The sequence below is a fragment of the Pseudoliparis swirei genome, chromosome 20 (assembly GCF_029220125.1).
Source record: "Pseudoliparis swirei isolate HS2019 ecotype Mariana Trench chromosome 20, NWPU_hadal_v1, whole genome shotgun sequence".
In the NCBI taxonomy this organism is placed as follows: Eukaryota; Metazoa; Chordata; class Actinopteri; order Perciformes; family Liparidae; genus Pseudoliparis; species Pseudoliparis swirei.
In genome coordinates, this window is record NC_079407.1 from 24,082,402 (window position 1) to 24,100,880 (window position 18,479).

Below are 18,479 nucleotides of genomic sequence, written 5' to 3' on the forward strand. Positions count from 1 at the left end.
GGAGCCTGAGACGTGCTGCTTCCTGTCGGTCAGGAAGTCTGTGATCCACCTACAGGTGGAGTCGGGCACGTGCAGCTGGGAGAGCTTGTCCTGCAGCAGGGACGGGATGATGGTATTGAAAGCAGAGCTGAAGTCCACAAACAGGATCCGGGAGTCCAGATGCTGGAGGATGTAGTGAATGTTGACTGCATCGTCTGCAGACCTGTTGGCTCTGTAGGCGAACTGCAGGGGTCCAGGAGTGGGTCGGTGATGGTCTTGAGGTGTGACAGGACAAGGACTTCATGACCACAGAGGTCAGGCCTGTAGTCATTGAGTCCTGTGATCTTGGGGGATGATGGTGGAGGCCTTGAAGCAGGCTGGAAGGAGGTGTTGAAGATGTCGGTGAACACCGGAGACAGCTGGTCAGCACAGTGCTTCAGGGTGGAGGGAGACGGAGTCCGGGCCCGCTGCTTTGGGGGTTCTGCTTTTTAAACAGCCTGTTGACGGTCTCCAGGATAGTTGATGGAGGGTGCTCCAGAGGTGTGAGCCTGATGGGCTGGGGAGGGTGGGCTGATGGTCTGTGGCTTGTTGATGGGGCTGTGGGGATGGCCTCAGGACTGCTCCATTGTCTTTCAGAACTCATTTAGCAGCACATTGTTCATGGAGTGGGTGATTTGGGCGTTGGTGATCTGCCTGAGCTCCAGACAGAAGCAGAGTCGTTTGCTGAGAGCTGCTGTTGCAGTTTCTCAGAGTACAGTCGTTTAGCATCTCTCACCGCCTTGCTAAACCTGTATTTGGACTCTGTGTACAGGTCCCCCACTCCTGAATGCCTGGTCCTTCTGCAGTCTTAGCTTCCTGAGCTCCGCTGTGAACCAGGGTTTGTCGTTGTTATAACTCACCCTGGAGCTGGATGGAATACAGCTGTCCTCACAGAAGCTGATGTAGTTACAGCCTCTGTGTACTCATCCAGGCTGTTGGTAGCAGTCCTGAAGACATCCCAGTCAGTACAGTCCAAGCAAGATCCTCCAGAGCCTCACTGGTCCACTTCTTGAACTTCCTCACCACAGGTTTGCAGAGCTTTAGTCTCTGCCTGTATGAGGGAATCAGATGAACCATGACGTGGTCAGAGTTTCCCAGTGCAGCTCGAGTGATAGGCCCTGCTGATTGTTGTGTAGCAGTGGTCCAGAATGCTCTTCTCTGGTAGGGCATTTAATTAACTGTCTATATTTAGGAGTTCGTGGCTGAGGTTTCCTTTGTTAAAATCCCGAGTACAATAACTAAAGAGTCCGGGAAGGTCCGCCCACACACCGTATCTGTTGCCAGGATGAATGAAGCGAACACACGTGGGGAGTAGAGGGGTTTGCAGTGAATGATAAAGGATTCCAGGACCGGCGAACAGTGCTGTAGAATCACCGCGTTGCACCAGCCGTTGTTGAGGTAAAAGCAGATTCCTCCACCCTTTTTTTTCCGGAGAGCGAACAGCTGGAAGCCAGCGAGCTGGAGCGCAGAGTCTGGTATCGAGCCACTAAGCCATGATTCCGTGAAGCACAGACGGAGGATGAGGAGAAGTCTCTGTCTCTCCCACCAGCAGCTGGAGTTCGTCCAGTTTGTTGCACAGTGAGCGGACGTTGGAGAAATATGCCCTGAGCGTTTCCCTCTCCGCGGCGTCCTCACGCGCGTAAGGTGAGCACACCTTTACAATAATGTCCAGTAACTCCACTGAAGTTAATAACGTTGGAAGTAAATCCGCTGGAGTTGTTCCCCTGATGTTCAAGAGCTGTTCTCTGGAGAAGGAGCTCTGGGAATCCACAGAAAACAGTATTTAAAACGAAAACAACAACGTGTGTTGGTAATACTATAAGTAATATTTAAGTAATACCATAAGTAATACTATAAGTAATACCATGAGTAATAATATAAGTAATACTATAAGTAAGTGCAATTTTAGTGCTAATCTGTTTTTATTCAAGGTATAGTCGGAAAAGATGTGTTTTTAGTTTTTTAGTAAATCTTTAGCCGAATTGTTTTGTTTAAGTCCATTTTCTCTTGTTTTTTTCCTCCTTCTTCTTCATAATCTTTATCCCATATGTTATTGAAGCATGTTCCTTTCGCCTTCCTTCATTTCTTTCCTTTTGGGTCATTTTCACTGTATTTCCACTTCATCTTCTAGCTTCCTTTTGTCTTTTATATTCTTTTGTATGTATTTTTTTATGTATTTTTAATTTTTAAATGTCTTGTTTTAAATTAAAATGTTGTGTCTTTATGTTTTATACATATTTATACATGTTACTGCCGGACTGACTGATGACTCGCCAACTTAATTTCGTTGAATGTTTTTACAATGACAACAAACATCCTTACCGTACCTTTTTAATTATGTTCCGTTCTTCCTAACATGCCTCTCCTCTCCTCTCCTCTCCTCTCCTCTCCTCCCCTCTCCTCTGTTTATTCACTTGTTCTTTGATTCACTTGTTCTTTGTTTGTTGGACTATTATTTACTTGTGATTCAAATGATGTTTTGGAGTGTTTTTCTGTTCTCGCAAGAGTGAAATAAAGGACTCTTTAAACCTCAACCTCTCCTTCTCTTCTCCTCCCCTTCTCCTCTCCTCTCCTCTCCCTTGAGTTCAGTGTTGAGAGCGCATCAGTAGAATTTGTTTTGCTGCCTCTCATCAGATTAGTGTTGATTTTTCCTGCCGCAGTTCAGCAGAGTGGATGAACTTCTCTTAACTGTTTATCAGCGGCGCATTACGCCGCGGCGCTCGGCGGCCCCGCGGTTTGTTACCTGCCATTTACGATGAAATGAAAATCGATGGATCCTGAAATGTGATTTTATGGCTCCGCCGTTATTGAGACCAATGTTGGTTTCCTGCTTAACGGGATATGGAATGCCAGTCCCACTGGTGTGGGGTTTCACCAACGGTTTGAATCTTTAAAGAACCCTGGTTTGAAAGGTTCTTTGTGGAACCAGAAATGGTGCCTTAAAGAACCCTGTTTTGAAGGTTCTTTGTGGAACCAGATATGGTGCCTTAAAGAACAATTGTTAAGGTTCTTTGAGACACCTTTATAGGTTATTTAAAGAACTATTTAAGGAAATGGTTCTTTAAAGAACTCTGTTTTGAAAGGTTCTTTGTGGAACCAGATATGGTGCCTTAAAGAACCATGTTTTCAAGGTTCTTTGAGACACCTTTATAGGTTCTTTGAAGAACTCTTTAAGGAAATGGTTCTTTAAAGAACCCTGGTTTGAAAGGTTCTTTGTGGAACCAGATATGGTGCCTTAAAGAACAATTTGTAAGGTTCTTTGAGACACCTTTATAGGTTATTTGAAGAACTATTTAAGGAAATGCTTCTATAAAGAACTCTGTTTTCAAAGGTTCTTTGTGGAACCAGAAATGGTGCCTTAAAGAACCATTTTTAGAAGGTTCTTTGAGACACCTTTATAGGTTCTTTGAAGAACTATTAAAGGAAATGGCTCTTTAAAGAACCGTGGTTTGAAAGGTTCTTTGTGGAACCAGAAATTGTGCCTTAAAGAACCATGTTTTGAAGGTTCTTTGAGACACCTTTATAGGTTCTTTGAAGAACTCTTTCAGGAAATGGTTCTTTAAAGATTCCTAGTTTGAAAGGTTCTTTGTGGAACCAGTAGTGGTGCCTAAAATAACAATTTTGTAAGGTTCTTTGAGACACCTTTATAGGTTCTTTTAAGAACCCTGGTTTGAAATGTTCTCTTCGAACCAAAAATGGTTCTTCTATGGCATCACTCTGAAGAACCATTTCCGGTTCCAGATGGCACCTCCATTTATCTGTGTGTAGTACAAAAGTGTTTTTCCGGTCTCCTGGTATCTGTCCGGATCGATGGGCCGCGAATGAAAAGTTGTATCTAACATCATAATATCTGTTGTCGCAGCTTGAATCAAACATCCTGCGGCGACTGACTCCCCATCGCACTCTGTCATTGACCAAACTACAAGGGGTTCTGGCGAGGCCCACAATAAAAACAGTAGTTAACTGGAAGCCTCTCCACTCGAGAGGAGTTCTGCGCCAGAGAATGATGACACAGTGTCCTGTCAGAGCAGTAATGACTGAGATTTACCCTCTGTTATTAGAGCTGGGCCCCTTTGAGCTGCCCTCGGAGACCCCCTTCCTCTCTCATCCTGGATCCACGGCGAGCGAGGCAGAGCTCACAGATCACAGCTAACACACTGAACAGCTGACCACGGGATCGCCGATAAGAGGTGAAACAACAGCGTTTGCATGCGTGTGTGTGTGTGTGTGTGTGTCTTCGTCCCACCAGTACTTTCAAGAAGCACAAATAAAAAATGCCCGATTACAAGATGTAATTCTGTATTACTGCTCCTTTATAACAAACCGTGTTTGAGTGTGCAGGAATAGCAGCAGACAAGGTGACCCGATCTGCACGCCGACCCCATGAACCGCTGCTCGACATTCATGAGAACACTGTAATCGGAAGAGAAGAAGAGGAGCATGGGAAGCAGAGCCCAGTCGGCACGGTGCGTGTCATTTATTCTATTCCTTTCCGTGACTCATCTTTGTCTGTGCTCAACATAAATATACTCACCAGGCTGCTGTCTGGTCACCACTATTCTTAAAATAATACTGGCAGGCGGTAAGAGGCGAGATAAGGTCAGGGGCTTGAGGAACGTGCTAAATATATATTTTATAGACATATGTATGTGTTCTTTCTTTTCTTTCCGCACACTCTGCAGGCCTACTCATATTGATGTGTTGTTATTGTTATTACCTTCGCATTGAAAATGCGGAAGGTAATGTTTTGATCGCCGTGTATTTATTTATTTATTTGTATGCGTGTTATTCGCATAAGTAAAAAAGTATTAAACCGAATCGCATGAAATTTGGTGGGATGATTGGTTATTATCCAGGGACCATTTGATTCGATTTTGGGATCGATCGGGTCAAAGGTCAAGGTCATGAAAAGACCAACATCTTCTTTTTACCATAGTGCGGTCAATTTATATCCAATTGACATGCAAATAATGCCAACATTTTCATAATTCAATGCCCAATCTTGTGATATGCGAAGGTATGCGCTCTACCGAGTGCCCATTCTAGTTAACAATGTTATTATTATCCATCTGTCTCATGGATCATGGAGGTCTGGATCGAGGTCCATGTCTACTGAGAACTATTCATGCACTCCGTCGTATTCATTGAATGTCTTTATGTAACTCTGTAACGCTTCATTCTGGTCACATGACATCTATTGTTCTGTCCATCCTGGAGAGGGGTCTTCCTCTGTTGCTCTCCTGAAGGGTTCTTCACTTTTTTCCCCATGAAAGGTTTTTTTTTCTAATTTTTGGGAGTTTTTCCTGCTCCGTGTGAGGTCAAAGGTCAGGGATGTCATGTGTGTACAGATTGTAAAGCTCTCTGAAGCAAATTCGTAATTTGTGATATCGAGCTATACCAAATAAACTGAACTAAATATTATTGTCTTCCCCGTTAATTACAGATATCACCACCGAGGTGATGAGGCGCCAGGAGCTCCAGGACGGGGTCGTGCAGCTTTAAGGGGCCACTCGGTCCCACCGTCTCACTCGCATGAGCCATTTATCTTCGTACGTGATTCATCTTCACGTGATTTGCAGAATCTCTTTTTTCCAGAAGAGGTAAGCGTGAATCTGTGTGGTGGATGTATTCCCCGTCTCCAGACCCTCACTAATGAGGTCATATATACCACCGATAAACACAGATGCATGAACACGAAGAGGGAGAAAAAAAAGCACAGAGATGTAGATGTCCTCACCGGGTGTCCGTGGAGCATTTCTTGAGCCTCTAATCGCCCCTCGTCGCTGACAGTGAAACAACACACAGAATAGAATGTCCCCAAATGTGCATGTTTGCACACACACACACACACACACCCTCAAAGCGTTGTAAGGGGACGGGGCTGCTGCCAAAGGGATGGGCAGGGTGAAGAGGCGGAGAGGAAAAGGGTCCACGGTCTCAGCGGGCGGTTCAGAAAAGCTTGCCCGGCAATGTCACCATGTCATCGCCATGGGAACACGGAGCCCGCAGACTCTTTTTTTTGGGGGGGGGGGGGACTAATAGGCAGTTGTCAAGGCAATGATAAGATAAATGCTGCGTTTGATGGAAACATAGAGCGATGGGCCCGATACGGCCACCAGGAAGCCCAAACAATCAGCAGAGAGCTGCTGAGAGGGGAGAGCTGGAGGGGAGGGAGGGAGGCCTACAAGGCAGGGGGTAGAGAGTGAGGGAGGTGGAGTGGGTGGGGGGGGAGAAAACAGGATGGAATCCCACCGAACGGGCGACGTCAAACGTCTGTTTCTCTCCCTCCGTCTCTTTGTCTGCTGGGCTCGTTGGCTTTTTATTCCTCCTCTTGATTTCTGCCTCATTCCCCCTCTTGCTATGTGACCTGCACACTAACACTCGCCTGTAGAAACAATCTAAACCTGCTGCTATGTATGTGTGTGTGTGTGTGTGATATGTTCAAACACACACACACACACACACGTGTAGAGGGGAGGGGGTATGTGCTTATCTAATGTTGAGGATTGAATTCAGTTAGCCCCAGTGGGATTGGGTTAGGAGATGTCAGAAAGATAGATGGGCATCATGCTACGCCCCCCCCCCCCCCCGCTCTCACCCCCACCACCACCACCACACTACACCCCTCAAATTGTTTTGCATGTGTGTGTGTTAGTGTGTTTACTATACATGTGTGTGCATCCGCCTATACCATGTGGATCCGAAATCATTTTATCGGTCAAATTTGTTCGAAATGCTGCACGAAAGAAAAGGAAGTTCAGAAAAAAGAAAAAAAAAGGTGTAATATGATATCCTCTCGTCTTTTTATGCATATATATATATATATGTATATATATCCTTCATTCTGGTCACATGACATCTTTTGCTTCCGTCCATCCTGGAGAGGGATCCTCCTCTGTTGCTCTCATGAAGGTTTCTTCCTCGTGAAAGGTCAAAGGTCAGGGATGTCGTATGTTTACAGATAGTAAAGCCCTCTGAGGCACATTCATAATTTGTGATATTGGGCGATACAAAATAAACTGAAATGAATATGTATACATTTAGTACATTCCGTTTACTGGATGGTGATGTTTTTCTCTCAGGCGATGCCTGGACGCCTCATGCCCACCGGGGCTCTTGTGGCTGTCGAGCCCGTCTCACTGATTTCCGTCCTGGAGGAGAGTGTTTTCCCTTTGACCCACGGATCCTCTCGCCTGATCCAAAACTACGGGCACTTTGAGCCGCAATTGAATGTTTGGTCACGGTGGTAAGAAAAGAGGAAGGAGGAGAAGAAGAAGCAACGCGAAACACCGCCGTGTGAACGCGTCCGCCCTGTAAGCGTCGGAGTCGTACACCCCTCCGGCCTCTGGCCTCTGATTGGGTTCCCCTGCCAGTGATGTGGTCGCGTATTGATCGGCCGACAGTTGTACAACAACACTCTCTTTCTCGGGTTTTCTTTTCCCGCTTCTCTTTCATACGCCTCGACACACGCGCGCCGGGTCATCTGATCCAGATCAGAACCGTCACTTAAACTCTGAATAAGATCACAACCCGAGTTCAAAAAAACTCTCTCGCATAAAGCTTTACAATGTAGACGCAGACGGCGTGTTTCTTCTGTCACTCACACACACACACACACACAGAAAGACACACACTCGATGGGTGTGTGTGATCTTTTCTCCAGAGAGTCTGATAGTCTGATGCCCTGCAGGAATGGCTAGCCATACCTGGCCATAGCTGCCTGCTCACTGCCTCGGGCTACTGCTTAGCAATTCCACTCTGAATACAATGGGCTGCAGGCGTGCACACACACACACACACACACACACACACAGAAACCCATACACATCCAACAAACCTCTTTCAAAGCTGCTGTCCAGTAATGAATTTCCAGACCTTGGAAAGCTCCCTTCAAACAGGTACTAACAAAAAAAGACAGACTACTGCTTCATCTCGCCCCACCTCCACCGTCTGCATCTCATATCGCCTCATGAAACCGAGACAAAGTGAATTCATGGATCGAGATCACCGAAAACCAGCAGTGCGCGACGATAAATCCTTCGAATCAATTTTTAAGAACGCGGAAACCTCAAAATGTTCTTTGGCGGGACACAAACATTTAAACGCGAGCGTCTGCGTAAGCTGCGTCTTCGTCGTCGCTTCACTTCTTCCCGCCCCCCCCCCCCCCCCCGGTTTACGGGAGGGACATTTGTACTTATTTGTTGTTTGACACCGGCTGGTCGTACAGCGGAGCGAGTCACGGGAAGAACAGCATCCGCATATGAAGACATGCCAATCACAGCGCTCGGAGAAGAGAGCGAGGACGGGCGAGACGCTACGGCAACCTCTCCAAACCGCCGTTTGAAAAGAGAATACATTTCTGTCACACTCACTTCCCGTCTGCCTGTTTGAGTCTGAAAGAGGAGACACACACACACACACACGAGGTGTGTGTCGATGCCTGGTGTGTTACCCACACACCAGGCATCGACACACACCTCGTGAAGATGCTAGGCGTGAAACGGGCCCCACTCTCATACTGTGAATATGCAGCTGAGTATCCTGAAAAATTACCTCCATATTTGGCGAGTTTGGACGACTCCAAGATGATTTTTTGTTCCCGTGCCAAGGAAGTAGTAGAATATGCCGAATATTGAATGTAAAATAGATGGGGCTACTAACCTGAACCACACCTCAATAATAGTATATCTACCCTAATCACAGTCTATCCCCTTTATTGCAGAACGTTTTAAGGGAAGATCTATGCAACGGTAATGAAGCTACTTCAATTAGCTTAGCACAAAGACGAAAAGCGGGAGGAGACAGGAGACAGGTTCTGTAAACAACAACAAAATGTTTAGATACATAACACAGTAAACATGTACTTTAACTGATATTTACATTGTTTTCATCTTTTTGTTAACATACACAAACAGATAACAACCAAATTAATGTTTAAAGTAAAAATAAATTGAAAAGATCTGCCTACCAGCACATAAAGCATATAAATAATAAATAATAAACATATTATATCTCATCTGTTTCATCCAAAGTGTAAAAAAAACGAAAGTTTTAAACAGGTGTGTGCATATTTCCCTATATATATATATATAAATATATATATGTACATATAGTATATATATATATATATATATATATACGTACATATATATAAAAATATATATATATATATACGTACATATATATATATATGTACATATATATATACGTACATATATATATACTGTATGTACATACTGTATATATATATACGTATATATATATATATATACGTACATATATATAGGAGGCAGGGTGATGTAGAGTAGTGTAAATATAAAACCCTGACTTCCTGTTGTCTCCTCCATTACGGCAGCCGCGGAAACATAATCTGCCTGAGCACTACAGCCTCCTTCACTACCGTCTCTCTTTTCCTCCCTTTTCCTCCATTTTCCTCCCTTTTCCTCCCCCTCTCTCAGCATCTTCCTTCACTTTCACTCCCTCATTCATCACCAGTTTTTTTTCCCATCATATCATTAGTCTTTTCACATATGCGCAAAACTGCTTCTTTTTTTTGGGGACTATCTCCCGGTTCCTGTAAGTAGGAAATGACGGGACGGCAGGAAATGGCGAGACGGACACATTGAGGAAGAGAGGAGGGGACGTGGGGGGGGGGGGGGGGGGCAGGACAGAGAGATATACATTGGCGGCAGCCATATTTATCTTCTATTGTCGGTGTGGTGGCCCCGACGCGATTATCTAGGTCCCTCTCTTTTTTTCCCCTCTTTCTTTTTTCCCTCGACCTTGCCCATGGAGGGTATTTTCCAGTCAGCAGAACGCTTTATCTCTGAGAGCAACAATCAATAAGGATAATTAATGATGCCCGCCGCAATGATAGCCTCAGCAGTCATTACCCGGCATTAATCCATGCAGTCAGAGGAGGGTCAAGGCCGGCCGCATCGCTCACTTAGGGGCGGGGCCGCAAATTAAAATAATCTACACACCGGTCGCTCTGTCAGGCCTTTTCTGCGGCGTTCACCTCGGTTGGACCGTAATTAAAGATGGCCCCCGTTGCTAGGCGGAGGGGCGCCGGGGTGACAATCCACCGCCATGTCTCTTTAATATACAACACTTAGCTTGGAGGATGATACGAACAGCAATCTGCAAGAACTCATCTCACCTGCAAGCGTGGGAGGGTGGATGTGGTTTTTTTTTTCCTTCTTTCTTTTCTTCCTCTAGATATGCCGGGACATAAATCAAACGCACAACATGCAATTTTCTAATAATGCAGCGCCATCAGAAATGTGATTTAGCAGTAAATATCATTCGGTCCGGGTGCGAGACGTATCAAGTGGATGTATTATCTCTGCTGCGCTCGGAGAATTAAACATCGCAAAGACGTGGCGTCTCGGTGAGAGATTCGACGGTTCTCCCTCTGAGGATATACGTGGAATCATAAGTTAAAAGATTCTCACCACTGCAACAAAAAGAAAATAGATGTAAACACGTATACCGACACTGATAACTACATCTCACTTTCACATAATCTGTTTTCGTATAATCCGGTTTTTTTTCTTCTCCAATTTTCAAGCAAAAGAAACACAGCCTGAACCATGTTCTGCTTTGTCTCCATCTGATTGGCTACGGCGGCACATTAGGGGGAGGGGGGGAGGGGGGGGAGTGACGGTCCACCTTGTTATCAAGGACGTTTACGTTCACAGTTTAAAGTTTACAGGAGAGATTCAGCTTGATTCCATAATTCATGGGGGGAGGGGAGGGACATTTTCATTGTACTTAAACTGTATAGTGTTGTGTTTTTTTTTTTAATTGGGGAAATGTGAGATTTAATTTCCTGTAATGTTTAAATTACTTTTTCCGCTCGGCCGGCGTCCAAGAGCAAGGGAAGCGCCGACGGGCAGAAAAGAGATGTTTAAGCAGAGGTTGCTCTCGCTTGCCAGCGGAGAGAGAGAGAAGAGGAGAGAATCTAGAATAATGAAAAATGCATTTATCCTCAGCTGCCATTCCTCCTGTTCTCTCCCTTCTGAAAACATCGCTACGAAAATGCATGTGTGTGTGTGTGTGTGTGCGAGCCAGAATAATGTGTCACATTCAACATGCGAAAAGATAACTACATTAAAATCCCCAAAAAAAGGCTCGACTGGCGTGGAGTTGGAGCTTCTCCTAAACGAGGAGGGAAAAGTCCAACTGGAAGCGTCAAGAAGTGCGCTTGACGATGATTGACAAGCGCCGGTTGTATATTTCACTCCCACGCGGGATTACGCCGCCTTCATCCGTCCTCCAGTCGCTCTCTCACCTTCAGCGTGAAGAGGCGTTCAGGGCCGCAGCAGCAAGACGCGATAGTGATTCTCTTTCAGTTAACTTCTCTTTCCCCGGCTTTAAATGTTCACGTTATCCGTCGTGTTGCTGGTCAGAACACATGCAGAGGGGCTAGAGGCAGAAACACACACACACACACACACACACATGTGGAAGGGAAATGTCAACACATGCAATAAACATTCTAGAAATACCCTTTCAGTAAATGATGTTCTTTGCAATGTACCGGGTCTCATCTGCCGGGTTCCTCCTGATCCGTTTCAGTGGAATCACCTCATGGAGAAGAATGATGTGGCTTTGTGGAGTAAACAAAATAGCCGCCTTGTTGAACATTTCCCAGCAGGCACTGGTGCCATTGTGACTTTCACATCACATGGTGATTCAGAGCTGCAAATCAAACATATGAAGAGTCATTAGTTGCATGTTGAAATGTCCATGAGCAAGGCACTGAACCCCCAGTTGCTCCCCGGGCGCTTCACGGCAGCCCACTGCTCCTTAAGGACTAAGGATGGGTTAAATGCAAAGAATACATTTTATATACACGACCGTTCAAAAGGTCGAGGTCACTTAGAAATGTCCTTATTTTTCAAAGAAAAGCACTGTTTTTTTTAATGAAGATAACATTAAATGACTCATAAATACACTCTCTACATAGTTAATGTGGTAAATGGCTATTCTCTGGTGTTTAATGAAGTCTCTACAGAGGTGTGTAGAGGCCCATCTCCAGTGTTCTAATGGTACATTGTGTTATCGCCTTAGAAGACTAACGGAGGGGTAGAAAACCCTTGAAGACCCTTTTTATGTGAGCGCAGCTGAAAAGAGTTACGCTGGTGAGAGAAGCTATAAAACTGGCCTTCCTTTGAGCCACAAGTTTGAAGAACTACATTAATATTTACAATAAAAATCATTATTTCTAACCTTGTCAATGTCTTGACTATATTTTCTATTAATTTTTCAATTAATTTGATAAATAAGTGTGAGTTTTCATGGAAAACACCAAATTATCTGGGTTACCCCAACATTTTTAACGATAATGTACATGTATGTGACTTTATGTAATATGACAATAAAATAAGTTTTTTTGTCATAAACCTCCTGCTTGCTGCTCCGTCTCTAAGTCTCCATTATTGTAACAGTATCAATAAATGAATTGATCAGAGTGATTCGATATTGCAGAAGGTCCTTTTTTTTAAATGCTTAAGTTTTCATGTATGACTGATCATCACTAAATTATCCACATTTTCAATTTGTTTGTTTTCCTCTCAGTTGATCGTCCGCACGGCGAACAGCGTTTTCTTTTCCCTCCATTTCCGTCCAATAAGGTTATGGGAGAATTACAGAGATTAGTGATAAACTTATAACAAGCCTGTCAATCATTTGAAATTAATTCTGTAAAAGGGTCTGACGAGGCGAAGGGTAGATTGCGGATCTTCAGACACGAACGGTCATTAGGCGGCAGAGCGAGTTGTTTATTCTGAAAAGTGGAGTTAACGTTTTCTGATTATGATTTAAGAAAACATTTTTACTCGAGCTGAATGTGATGGACACACAATGCACAAAAATACCTGAATATATACATTTCAATGGGTTTGATTTGTCAAAATATAGTTTGAGATAATCATTTGTCTGTGTGTGTGTGTGTGTGTGTGTGTGTGTGTGTGCAGGTCTTGTCATCAGGTGAGCCTGTCTTATTCCTGATATCGCTGAAACCTGCCAGCCGGTTAATTAGAGCCGGCTTCATTTGACTATCAGCCACAAAGCCACTTACTCCATAATTTCCTGCCCGGATTGGAGGGCTTCACCATCGCTCAGCGGGCACATCGGAAGTTTCTCTTTTTATCTTTCCTGCATGAGGCGGCGAGCTGCACCGAAAACTAAGGAGGCCCACCATCAGAATACACAAATGCATCATGATGACAAGCTGAGGGGTGGGAGGCTGAGACGCGGCGAGCTTCAAACTCACGGCAAGATAGCCGTGTCTGGCTGTGTGTGTGTGTGTGTGTGTGTGTGTGTGTGTGTTTGTGTGTGTCACTGTAAAAGAGCCGGGAGAGCTTTCTTGTCTCAAGTTTGTTTCAAACTGCAACTCTGTGTGTGTGTCTGTGTGAGTGAGTGTGTGTGTGTGTGTGTGTCTGTGTGAGTGAGTGTGTATGTGTGTGTGTGTGTATGTGTGTGCATGTGTGTATATCTCATATCGGTGATTACAAATATAGTGTGTTTGTGTGGGGGTGTCTGCATGGTGTGCGTGTGTGTGTGTGTATATTTTTATATTGGTGATTACAAATCTAGTGGGTTTGTGTGTATGAACCAAATATATATATATATATAATGTGTGTGTGTGTGTGTGTGTGTGCCCTTGTCTGATGCTGTCGTCCACACCGTGTCCCGGCGCCGGTTAAACTTTTTATGGTTTTCTCTTCATTAATTGAAAACATGACGGGGTGCACTCGGGGTGTGTGTGTGTGTGTGTGTGTGGGGGGGGGGGGGGGGCTGATGGATGGAGCAGGAGAATTGAGAAAGCCATTAGCTTTACTGGAATCACAGCCTGTCAAGCAGTCAATACACACACTGCTTTATGTGTCTGCGAGCGAAGATGGAACAATTATCCCCTTTTATTAGGCATGCAGCACAAACACACACACACACACACACACACACGCACGGCGAGGAGGAGGGCAGCAATAACGATCAACTAAAATCAGTCATTCATTACTGTCAAGTCCACCTGACTATCAGCTTAGTCAAAACAAGACATAATAGGGAGAGAAAAGAGATGGAAAAACGTAATCAGTAAACAATCGTGATTTGGTAACCTTTGGAATAAATGGACATTTTCTGAGAACAATGTATCAAATTAATCTCCAAAATAACATTGAATTTGCATTTACATGCCCGAGTTTCGAGCGTCGAGACGTATGAGTCACCTTCACATCTCTTTCTCTTTGCTCGGAGCTTTATCTGGACGTCACAAAGATGTTCTCACTTTCTATTGTGTTGTTTTTTAATGAGCGTTAATGCACGATAAACACACACGACAACATGCTTGATTGGGGCGCTGTGAAGAACACGTTACGGATTTTCCGGCCTCCCAGCCCCCAGGAGAAGATGAACAGGAAGTACACTACCGTTCAAAAGTTTGGGGTCACTTAGAAATGTCTTTATTTTTCAAAGAAAAGCACTGTTTTTTCAATAAAGATAACATTAATCAAAAATACACTCTCTACATTGTTAATGTGGTAAATGACTATTCTAGGTGGAAACGTCTGGTTTCTAATGAAATATCTCCAGGTGTATAGAGGCCCATTTCCATCAACTATCACTCCAGTGTTCTAATGGTACATTGTGTTTGCTAATCGCCTTAGAAGACTAATGTCTGATTAGAAAACCCTTGTGCAATTATGTTAGCACAGCTGAAAACAGTTATGCTGGTGATATAAGCTATACAACTGGCCTTCCTTTGAGCTTGAAGTTTGAAGAACAAAATTAATACTTCAAATATTAATCATTATTTATAACCTTGTCAATGTCTTGACTATATTTTCTATTCAATTTTCAATTCATTTGATAAATAAAAGTGAGTTTTCATGGAAGACACGAAATTGTCTGGATGACCCCAAACTTTTGAACGGTAGTGTATATACAAACTTCTACAGAGACAGATTTGGTGAAATTTCTCCTCGCGATCAATATTATTGATCAATATCGCCGGTAATCGCTCCATTGTTAAGAGTTTAAACTCCCAGTGAGGATGGAATAAAATAAGAAATGAAGGGAAGTTTGAAAAAAAAAGTGTGCGAGTGTCTTTTTCCTTTTATTTTTCGTTGCCATTTGCTATGTAAGCGCTGGAGCACTTTACATAAGATTTATTACATCCAAGCAGAAATATTATCTTCTGCGGGTGCCATTCATCACTCGCGCCGTGAGACACTGTGAATGATACCCACCAAATTATGTAGATCAAGCGACGTCTGAGGGGGACGATTCAATTTGGTAACCTTGGTAACCCCCAGGTACTCCCCCGAACACCCCGGCTCCCCCGACACATCAGTCGGCGAGTTCAAAATACTTAAAACCCCACAAACAAAACAAAAAAACAAGATGTTACGCAATTAAAGCTGCAATAGTGAGAGTTGGAGTTGGTCGGCCAATAGAAATCCTTCCTGTTAGCGGCGTCCTCTGGAGCAGTTTGATGACACTAAATGATAGGAATTAATAGATTATAATGTAATAGAAATAACTCTTTAGTATGTAGCTGATGCAGTATTTCATTCTTTCCATATATTCCACAGTTCAAACCAATAGTTTTCATTTTTAAACCCGAATAACCTCTCAACAAAGTGATTAATTGCATACATTTTGTCTTAAGTGTTATTTATTTACGGATTTAAATGTGTTTTGCAGAAACCACGGGTAGAGATACGATTACTAAAAAGAATCACACTGGATTTATTACTTTATTGCATTTAGATTTGAACTTCTCCGCCTCCTGTTTACTGTTTACGGCCTTCTGATGTTCACAATGGTACTCCATGGGGTCCCTGAACACACCTCCGCACATTCTTGATCAAAAACCTCCCACATATCAAAACACCGGCAAACCATAAAGTCACAGCCCCCCTCTATGCATTTATATTCACTAATTATCCTCCACTACCGTTCAAAAGTTTGGGGTCATCCAGACAATTTCGTGTCTACCATGAAAACTCACTTTTATTTATCAAATGAATTGAAAATTGAATAGAAAATATAGTCAAGACATTGACAAGGTTAGAAATAATGATTAATATTTGAAGTATTAATTTTGTTCTTCAAACTTCAAGCTCAAAGGAAGGCCAGTTGTATAGCTTATATCACCAGCATAACTGTTTTCAGCTGTGCTAACATAATTGCACAAGGGTTTTCTAATCAGATATTAGTCTTCTAAGGCGATGATCAAACACAATGTACCATTAGAACACTGGAGTGATAGTTGATGGAAATGGGCCTCTATACACCTATGGAGATATTTCATTAGAAACCAGACGTTTCCACCTAGAATAGTCATTTACCACATTAACAATGTAGAGTGTGTATTTTTGATTAATGTTATCTTTATTGAAAAAACAGTGCTTTTCTTTGAAAAATAAAGACATTTCTAAGTGACCCCAAACTTTTGAACGGTAGTGTATATATTTCATTGTTTTGCACCGGATAACATAGGGCACTTTCCTCTGCTGTTGTTTGAAGCACACACAAATATTTAGCGAGGTAGCTGTAACATACTTACCAATAATCTCAGAAACGAGCATCTCCCCCCCCCCACACACACACTCACCGCCGTTGACTCAATTATGATGCAAAAGGGTGTTTTTTTTAAAAGCCTGGCTCATTTCTAATTAAGCCACACACTCGTACCTATTTGTAGCTCATGTCCTGACATAATGCAAATGCTATGTAAATTAACTGCACTGATCTCTCCCCCGCTAGCTCGGCACTCAGAGCCCCTCGGAGACCGGCGGGGGCATTTAGTGGTACTTTATAGTAGTTTGCTTTCTCATCGGCTGAAACGCATGACAGGGATGGATGTATCGACGGGCCCGGCTATGGGAAAACGAGACGGCGCAGTGGCCCGCAAATCGTTCCTTTAATTGTTTCCCGTCCCCAAACTCCCTCCTTTCCGATCTCAACGTTGACAACATATTGATCCGTAGTGATCGTGTCGCCGTCTCCTCGTCCGTGTGGTCCTCCAGACGCCTTCACAGGCTTGCAACCTGCCACACCCTCCGGCCTGTAGGGACGACAACCCCCCCCACCCACACCCCCCTCGTCTTCCCTCTTTACTCCGGCCCCCCAGCTGAGGCTGTTTAGGCAGGCCGTTAACGCGCTCGCTCTGCCGTCGCTAAGCGGCCGTACCACGGCCGGTTGGGCAGCTGACTGACCGGATCTGATTGGATGTTGGAGGGGTTACGGCCCTGATGGAGCCTCCATGCTGCCGGGCATCCAAACACTTGATGTACGTCCCGGAACAACTACAGACGCATTTCTCAGGCTGGATGGAAAAAATATATTTTGTTGCTTGATGTTTGACTGGTAGCGGAGTTATTGGTAATGCTAGCTTTAGATCAGAGGTTATGTAATCGTAACAAATGCATACAACTGAAACTGGAGGGGTGTACGATCGCAAATAATACCAATTCTCGCATGGCGTTGTTTTGTATGGAGGACTTAAAATGTCTTAAATATAAATAAATAAATGCATGAATAAATACAGGAATAAATAAATGAAGGCTTAAATAAATGTCTAAATGAATAAATACAGGAATAAATAAATAAATGCTGAAATAAATGTATAAATGAATATAAGAATAAATAAATGCTTAAATAAATAAATACAGGAATAAATAAATAAATGCTTAAATAAATGTATAAATAAATACAAGAATAAATAAATGCTTAAATAAATGTATAAATAAATAAATAAATACAGGAATAAATAAATAAATGCTTAAATACATGCTTAAATACATGTATAAATAAATACAAGAATAAATAAATGCCTAAATGTATAAATAAATAAATAACTTTATTTATATGTTACCAGTATGTCCTGTTTGTTTGTTTTGTTTGATTTGTCTTTCTATTTTTTGTTTTGTTCCGCTTGTCGCTGTCTCTTGTCCCCATGTGAAGCGTCTTTGTGTATTCAGGAAAGCGCAATAAAAGTTTGAATTATTATTATTAATATTATTATTATTATTATTATTAAAACAATCCCACCCAGTCCAATTGAGTCTAATATGAAAAATTATAAACAAAATTGAGAATTCTTCAAATAAAAAAGAATTAGGTCTTAATTTGTGTCATCAACGAATACTTTAATTGCCCCAAAAAAGGGAGATTACATAATCCTGTGACCACTCAAGCAAATCCATCTCCTTATGAGGATCATGTGGAGTCATGTTTAACATTCAAATACTATTAATGTAAGATCATTTATGGTAAATGGACATAAAACTAAGAATACAATTATGAATATCATGGGGGGAAAAGGGGCAAAAAGGTTGCATAAACATTTTTCAACCAACCTTATAAAGTTGATGCCATTGTCTCTGCAGTTTTATTGTAATATGAACTACTCCAGATTGAAGTATTCTGAAATAAAGCCACACACA

General features: G+C 42.9%; 1 long non-coding RNA gene across 3 annotated transcripts in view; it reads left to right on the forward strand.

Moving 5' to 3' along the window:
* The first annotated feature begins 4,094 nt into the window (after positions 1–4,094).
* The window catches only part of LOC130211263 (uncharacterized), a 37,438-nt gene continuing 23,053 nt past the window's right edge, over positions 4,095–18,479 (forward strand). The window contains exons 1-4 of one of the 3 annotated variants that reach the window (XR_008834981.1): positions 4,095–4,208; positions 4,360–4,484; positions 5,462–5,618; positions 7,101–8,435. This is a non-coding gene — a long non-coding RNA (uncharacterized LOC130211263). Of the gene's footprint in view, positions 4,209–4,359; positions 4,485–5,461; positions 6,084–7,100; positions 8,436–18,479 lie in introns of those variants that run through there. The other 2 variants (XR_008834980.1, XR_008834979.1) reach the window with 2 other exon arrangements.